The sequence below is a fragment of the Artibeus jamaicensis genome, unplaced genomic scaffold (genome assembly GCF_021234435.1).
Source record: "Artibeus jamaicensis isolate MK-2021 breed Jamaican fruit bat unplaced genomic scaffold, CSHL_Jam_final contig_1582, whole genome shotgun sequence".
NCBI lineage: Eukaryota > Metazoa > Chordata > Mammalia > Chiroptera > Phyllostomidae > Artibeus > Artibeus jamaicensis.
In genome coordinates, this window is record NW_026521309.1 from 998,820 (window position 1) to 1,007,436 (window position 8,617).

The window sequence follows — 8,617 nt, forward strand, 5'->3', positions numbered from 1 at the left end:
CACCCGGTAGGAAGGGTGGAAACATGGAATGGACTGGTCCCACACCCATGTGTGGTGGATAAAAATTTGGAAGGGATATCTTGGGAGTGAGGAGTCCCAACCCCACACCAGGCCTCCCAGCCCAGGGTTCCAGTGCCAGGAAGGTAAGTCCCCATAACTTCTGACTGAAAAATCAGCAGGGGTTGAGTCAATGGAAGAAACTTGTGGAGTCCCAAGCAGTTCCTCTTAAAGAAGCTGCATGTGGACTTACTCACTCCCTCTGGGCTCCAGCACTGGGACAGCAGCTTGGAAGGCACCAGGGGCGGACAGGGAGGAACTGACGTGTCTGGTGAGAGCTGGGGGACAGCTTTCTCCCAGACAAAAAGGTGGTAAGGGCCATTGTTCCCTTTAGTTTTTTTAAATATACTTTATTGATTATGCTATTACAGTTGTCCCATTTTTTTCTCCACCTTTTTCCCTTCCACCTTGCACCCTGCCTCCCACCAGCATCCCCCCACCCATCCCTTAGTTCATGCCCATGGGTTGTATATACAAGTTCTTTGGCTTCTCCATTTCCTATACTGTTCTTAACCTCTCCCCGTCTATTTTGTACCTACCATTTATGCTTCTTATTCCCTGTACCTTTTCCCCCATTCTCCCCTCCCCTTCCCCACTGATAAGCCTCCATGTGAACTCCATTTCTATGATTCTATTTGTTCTAGTTGTTTGCTTAGTTTGTTTTTGTTATTTTTAGATTCCTTGTTAATTGTGAGCTTCTTGTCATTTTACAGGTCATAATTTTGATCGTCTTTTTCTTAGATACTTCCCTTTAACATTCATATAATAAGGGCTTGGTGATGATGAACTCCTTTAACTTGGCCTTATCTGGGAAGCACTTTAACTGCCCTCCCATTCTAAATGAAAGGTTTGCTGGATACAGTAATCTTGGATGGAGGTCCTTGCATTTCATGACTTGGAATACTTCTTTCCAGCCCCTTCTTGCCTTGCCTGCCAACATTTTTTTGTAGCCCCTGACAGAGCCACACAGCCACCAGCCCAGTGGCATATCCATGACTCTGTCCACTGGCCAACACTGTGTGCCCTGCCCTGGAGATCCCCTGAGGCTCTGAACCACCCTAACTTATGGGTCCACCCAAGCTGTTAACAGTGGCTTTTCCACGTGAATGGCTGGTCTTGGCTCAGGCTTCACAACTTCCTAAATCCTCTCAAACAAGCAACAGCCAGACTCAGTGAGCCCCCAGTATCTGTTCCTCTTGCTAAATGGCCCTAGGCCCAGCACTAGCAGCAGCCAGCCTAGGTTCAGTTCACAGCTTGGCCTCACCTAGGAACATCCAAGCCCAGTAGAAGTAGCAGCCATCTCAGATTGCTTTGTAGCTCATGCAGGGTGCCCCCAGGCAGAACACAGGTGGGGGCTGGACTTGGCCTGCACCACACTGGGAACCCCAGTGCCTGTGTACCCAGTGGGCAGCTACAGATCATGTTGGAGCACCACCACCCTGCCCCTGCACAGCTGATCCTCCACACAGGGTGGAGGTTAGTGGTCAGTGGTCAGAACCAATACTTGCAGCTGACTGGCCTGGGTGAATCTCCCCCCCCCCCCACTGACCTGCAAATATCAATCAAGGCTCAACTACATAAGGAGGGTGCACCAAAAGCACCCAGCTTGGGTGATAAATGGAGTCTGTGCTACTGGACCCTACATTAGGCCACATGGCCAAGACACAGAGTCATAGCAGCTCTGCCTAATACACAGAAACAAACATGGGGAAGCTGCCAAAATGAGGAGACAAAAAATGAAAGAATATCAAAACTCCAGAAAAAGAACTAAACAAAATGGAGATAAGCAAACTATCAGATGCAGAGTTCAAAACATAGGTTATAATGATACTAAAGGAATCTAGTGAGGACCTCAACAGCATAAAAAAGGTCTAGTCAAAAATGAAGAATACGCTAATTGAGATAAAGAACAATTTACAAGGAAACAATAGTAGAGTGGATGAAGCCAAGAATCAAATCAATGATTTGGAATATCAAGAAGCAAAAAACAACCAATCAGAACAAGAAGAAAAAAGAATCCAAAAAATAAAGATATTGTAAACGGCTTCTAGGACAACTTCAAACGTTCCCATATTCACATCATAGGGTCACCAGAAGGAGAAGAGCAGCAAGGAATTGGAAATCTATTTGAAAAAATAATGAAAGAAATTTTCCTTAATTTGGTGAAGGAAGTAGACATGCAAGTCCAGGAAGCACAGAGAGCCCCAAACAAGATGGATGCAATGATGCCCACTGCAAGATACATCATAATTAAAATGCCAAAGATTAAAGATAAAGAGAGAACTTAAAAGCAGCAAGAGAAAAGCAGTTAGTTACCTACAGGGGAGTTCCCATCAGACTGTCAGCTGTTTTCGCAAAAGAAACTTTTCAGGCTACAAGTGACTGGCAAACAATATTCAAAGTCATAAAAAGCAGGGACCTACAGCTAAGATTACTCTACCCAGCAAAGCTATCATTTAGAATCGAAAAGCAGATAAAGAACTTCTCAGACAAGAAAAAAACTAGAGGAGTTCATCATCACCAAACTATTATTATATGAAATGTTAAAGGGACTTATTTAAGAAAAAGATAAAAACTATGAACAACAAAATGGCAATAAATACAGATCTGTCAACAACTGAATCTAAAAAACAAACTAAGCAAATAACAGAGACAGAATCATGGATACAGAGAGCATTTTGATGGCTGTCAGATGGGAGAGGGTTGTAGGGGAATAGGTGGAGAGGCGAGGGGATTAAGAAATACAAATTGGTAGTTACAGAACAGCTGTGGGGATAAAGTATAATATAGGAAGTGGTGCAGCCAAAGAACTTATACACATGACCCATGGACATGAACAAAGGGGTGGGGATTTCCTGAGGGAGTTGGGGGTGCTGGGTAGAGGGGGGCAAAAGGGGAAAAAGACTGGGACAACTGTAATAGCATAATCAATAACATATAATTTAAAAAATGAATAAAGGACAAAATAGACCATCAGAGTCCTGACTCCTCACAACCGCTCAGAGTCCCTGCTCCTTCACAACTTGGTGCCATGTCCCAAGCAGCCAATGAGGTGAGGCCTAATCCACATCCCTGGACACACCCCGCTAGGGCCTGTCCTCCAGGCTGACTGACCCAATTCATCATGCACTGGTGGGTCCAAAGACACAGAATGGAATCTAGGCCAGCCAACATGCTTCCCACTTGACCTCCACCAAGGTCGTCAGAGACCTGGACCAGACCAAGGTTGGAATGTAGGTTGTCCACACCCTGGAATCAGTCTGACCTGGGACTCCCAAGACTGTGGGGCCATGGTCAGCTCCTCCTCCTTCTCTAAGGCTTTACTGTCCGATATGGAAGGCAGTAACCATGGATGGCTATTTAAATTTCAATGCCAATTGATTAAAATGAAATAAAATTTAAAAATCAGTTCCACAGCCACGTTTCAAGTATTAAATAGCTCAGGTATTTCTGACTTTGCAAATTAAGTAACCTAAATATTTTCTCATCACATACTCTTTAAAATGACCAACGAAACAGAACAGAATTTATTTAAAATGCACAGCTGAGTTCCCATGACAGGAAGAGAAACAAGATGGGACTGACCCCTGCAGCTAGTGAGCTCACCCTGAGTCTGCCTTGGGATGAGGTTGGAGTGAGCAGCAGGGACTTAATGATTAGAGCCCATATGGGGACAGGACACAGTCTTGGGGTACACCTAAGGTCAGAGAGGACTTGAGATCTCCGCATAAAGCTGGACCCTCGTAAGGCCACAACTGTCAGTAAAAGGGCAAACTTGAGAAAATGTGCCCATCTTCAAGGAGGTGACAAGCAAGCCTGTTTCAGGCTGAGAACCCAAAACCCCCAACCCAGCATTCCATGGTTTGGGATGTCAATTTACTTCCTGTCGATACACTGGCACCCAGTCCAGTGATACCCGGGGGCATGAGCAAAAGGGGAAAAGCCTGAAGCCACCCTCCCAGGATCCAAGGTTGCAACAGACTGTATCCGAGGTAAAAAAAAATAAGACTCAGCCGCCCTAAGGTTGAATTTACAATCCTCTGGGATTGAAACTCAGGAGACGCAACAAACAGATGATCTCCAGAATATACAACAATCTGAACGAGCACACAAAATGTCTTAAAAGTGGCTATGAAGAGTGTTTGCCTCTGCAAGGAAGGAGTACCTGGGAGGCATTATGAAGGCTTTAGGGGGCGGGGCTGGAGTGTTCTCTGTCCGGACCCCAGTGCTGGTTTTGAGGGTTTTTTTCGGTCCTTGAAAACTGAGTGAGGTATACATTTATAACTTGTACACTTTTCAGGATGTATATTGTAACTTAATGATTTAACAAGTGATTAAAGAAAAAATATTAGGATCAGCAAAATATTACAATCAGAACTGTACAGAATAAGACTTTATATGGGGCGGGTTTGTAAAAGAAACAAATAAAACTTAAAAATGAAAAGTGCACTCAGTGAAACAGTTTTAAAAAGGAAATATTACTTATCAGGTAAAATGTACCTGAAATGAAAATTAGCGAACTGGGAGGCATGTCCGAGGAACACACTGTCTGAGCCCAGAGTGCACAAAAAGCTAAAAAGAGGAGAAATACAGAAGTCAGGAGACATGGAGGAAAGAATAACAAAGTATGGCAGACAGCTAATAGGAGTCTACCAGGAGAACGAAAAAAAGGGTCAAAGACAATATTTAAAGAGAGAACAATAAGGTTCCAGAGTTGACAAGACACAAGAAGTACAAACCCTCCCATGCTTAGAAACAGAAGTCTACACTTAGAACCACCATAGTAAAAGTGCAAAATAAAGGCAAATGGCAAAAATGTTTAAAGCTACCACAGAAAAAAATGCTAATTATTTGATAAGATTGACAATAGGAACCATAGCAACAACAGAAGATTAAAAACAAACAAACAAACAGAATAACATCATTAAATTTTATAGGAAAATAACTCTCAACTGTGAAATCTATACCTAGCTTAATTATCCTTCAATAATAAAAGTAAAAAAAAAATTCAGAAAAGACGGAGAGAATTTAAAACCTTTCTAAAGAATTGTAAAGTACGTATTCTGGGAAGAACAGAAATTTGGAATGAAGGGGTAGGATGCAAGAAGTGAAGATAACAAAGACATGAGTACGTATGTGGATAAATCTAATCAGCATGGCCTTTTAAAAAGCCTGATTTTAGTGTTAAAAATAAAATACTGGAAATCAATAACTTGTAAGATGTTGCATTTGTTTTTTCAGGTCTGTGTTAGCAAACTGCCACAAACTGGATGGCCTAAAACAGAAATTTATTCTCTCAAGGGTCCTGGAGACCCGAAATCAAGCTATTACCAGTGCGGCTTCCTTCCAGAGGTTCTGGGGGAGAATCCACTCCATGCCTCTCTAGCTTCTGGTCGCTGCTGGCACTCCTTGGCTTGCGGCTACCGGTTGCAGCTGTGTTATGATGGTTTCTGCCTCCATCTTTACACATCTTTTGGGGCCACTATTCAACTTACTACAGATGACAAGAGAGTTATTAAAGCATTCTAGGGTCCTTGTTTTGTTTGGGGTTAAAATTTAGACTTTTTTTTTTTTTTTTTAGAGGAAGGGAAGGAGAGAAGGAGAGAACTACCAATGTATGGTTGCCTCTCATGCATCCTCTGCTGGGAACTGGCCTGCAACCAAGGCATGTGCCCCAACTGGGAATTGAACCGTGGTTGTTTGGTTCGCAGGCCTGTGCTCAATCCACTGAGCCACACCAGTCAGGGCAAAGTTTAGACTTTTTAAATCAAATATGCATGCTGGAAATTGAACAGCAACTTCTAACTTCTAAAATACTTGAAACTGGGGAAAGCTGGGGAAAGAATAAAAATTTTGATCAAAGCACTGGCTGGTATAGCTCAGTGGATTGAGCATGGGCTGCGAACCAAAGGGTCGCAGGTTGGATTCCCAGTCAGGGCACATGCCTGGGTTGTGGGCCACATGAGAGGCAACCACACATTGAAGTTTCTCTATCTCTCTTTCTCCCTTCCTTCTCCTCTCTAAAACTAAATAAAAATCTTTAAAAAAAAGAAAAGAAAAAATCAGTAATACTGATCCTGTCTGTATTTCAAATACTTATATTAAAAAAATTTGATCAATGTAATAGAAGATAAAATCATAGAAAGGCAATCAAAGAAAAGCAAAGTATTTAGAAAGCACAAAAGAGGGTGATATAAATAATCTATCAGTAACCACAATAAATGAAAATGGACTAGACAAATGAAGGGTAAACATAATCTGATTGTTTGTTATTAATTATAGTTTAACCACATGCTGTTCTTAAGAGGCTAACCTAAAAATATAAAGATTCAGAGCTGGCTGGTGTGGCTCAATGGATTGAGCACCAGGCTGTGAACCAAAGGGTCAATGGTTCGATTCCCAGACAGGGCACGTGCCTGAGTAGCTGGCCAGTTCCCCAGTAGGGGGTGCATGAAAGGCAACCACACACTGATCTTTCTTTCCCTCTCTTTCTCCCACCCTCCCTTCCATTTAAAAATAAATAAATAAAACCTTAAAAAAATAAAAATATAAAGATTCAGAAAGGCTAAATGTAAAGTGATAAAGAAAAAATAAACTAGGCAAAAGGAAGCTGTTGAGCATGTGTGTCTCATATGTTATGGACATATTTAGTTAGACTTTAAAGCAAAAATAAAAAACACTACTATATAATGTTGAAAGGATTGGTTGACCAAAATTAAGTAATTCAAACTTGTATGCATGTAACAATATAGTCTTCAAATATACAATGCAAAAATTACAGAATTACAAGGATAAATGGACAAATCCACAAGCATAGTGAAAGATTTTAATATACTTCTCCCACTGAGAGCTAGATCAAACAAAAATTATTGTGACATAGATTTAAACTACCTTCCTAAAACTCCAGAATCAATAATTAGAGAATACACAAGCAACATTTTCAAAAACTGACCATCTAAGTCAGAAACGAGCCTTAATAAACACCAAAACATTAGTGTCACATATACCATATTATCTGACCACAATACAATGAGAAATCAATGACAGAAAGCATAATCAAGTCCCCATACAGCTGAAACTTTAAAACAGACTCTGAGTATTTACTGATCAAAGAAGAAATGAACATAACGCATTAAACTTGTAGGATGTGGCCATACGAGTATTTAGGGTGATTTTTTTGTATCTTTGTCCAATGATATGTTTATTGAGAGACATCGATTGGTTGCCTCCAGTACTCCTGCCCAACTTTGGACATCAAATCCACACCCTAGGTACGTGGCCTGACTGGGGATTGAACCCCAAACCTTTTGGTGTACGGGATGATGCTCCAACCAAGTCACCCAGCCAGGACCCACACTGTATTTTTTTTGACGACTATCTATGATGGGGGGGGGACTCAAATTTTGGAATAAATTTAGTTTCAGGTAATAGCTAATAAGCTTAGTAATCAATGTATATAAAAAGCTATTGTTTCATCAACTGAAAGCGTGACCCACCCTGACTCTGGGAGACCATAAACTGTTCCACCTTTGTGCCTCAGGAAGACTGCAAGGAATGAAGATGGTATCTGAGCCATTCTGCTCCATGATTGGATGGGCACCACCCAGGACACAGACAAAAGAATGCTGTTTTTTATCTGATTAACTTTTCCCCTGAATTCCAAACCCCTTACCTACATTTTTCTTCTCCTTATAAAAAGGATGGGTTTAAAATGAAATTTAAGATGGGCTCTTAGGATATAAACCCACCCACCATCTTCTCATATCGCCATCTCAATAAAGCGCCATAAAGATTCAATCCCTATCTCTGCTTTTTGGGTCTAGTAGGAACCAGCAAGAACGCTGGTTTTTCCGGTTTCATCTAGAATTCCACTATGTGGTGTATCATAATCTAGCTAGTCTCCCATCAAAGATCATTTGGTGGTTCCAGACTTCAGCTGTTACAAATAATGCAGTGAATTGGTTTCCACAAATAAAATTACATAGTCAAGAGTTTTTTGAGCTTTTGTTTTTGCTAGTTGTTTCCAAACTGCCCTCTATAAATGTGTAGTGTCCAACAGTGGATTAGAGTGCTGTTCACCCACACTATCACCTTCACAATGAGTCATCTAAGTTTTGCCAAGCTGATACTTATAGTGAATGAGGTTGGGTACTCCATATATATTATCCTTTTCTTTTGACTGTCTATTCCTTTTGACTATTTTTAAAAATTACTGGGTGGTCTTAACTTCTTTTTAGGAGGTCTTTATGTAATAGAGAAATTAGCCATTTTTTCTGTTTTGTATTACATTGTTCATATCAGAGATTCTGCAAACGCGAGATACGCCAACTCAATGACAACCTACACTCTAATCTCATCCCTCACCCCTACTCCAACTCCAATACCCAGGCCTGGATCAGACCCTGGAAAGCGACTCATCTGCATTCCCATCTCCCCACAAGCTCGGATCTGACCCCAATCTCACCCCTTCAAGGCCCTTCGCCCCTGTGCATTCTCAGCGAGAGCCCAGCTCTGGAGTCTCAAACTGGAGGTGGCCCTTTGTTGTCAGCCGCCAACCCCT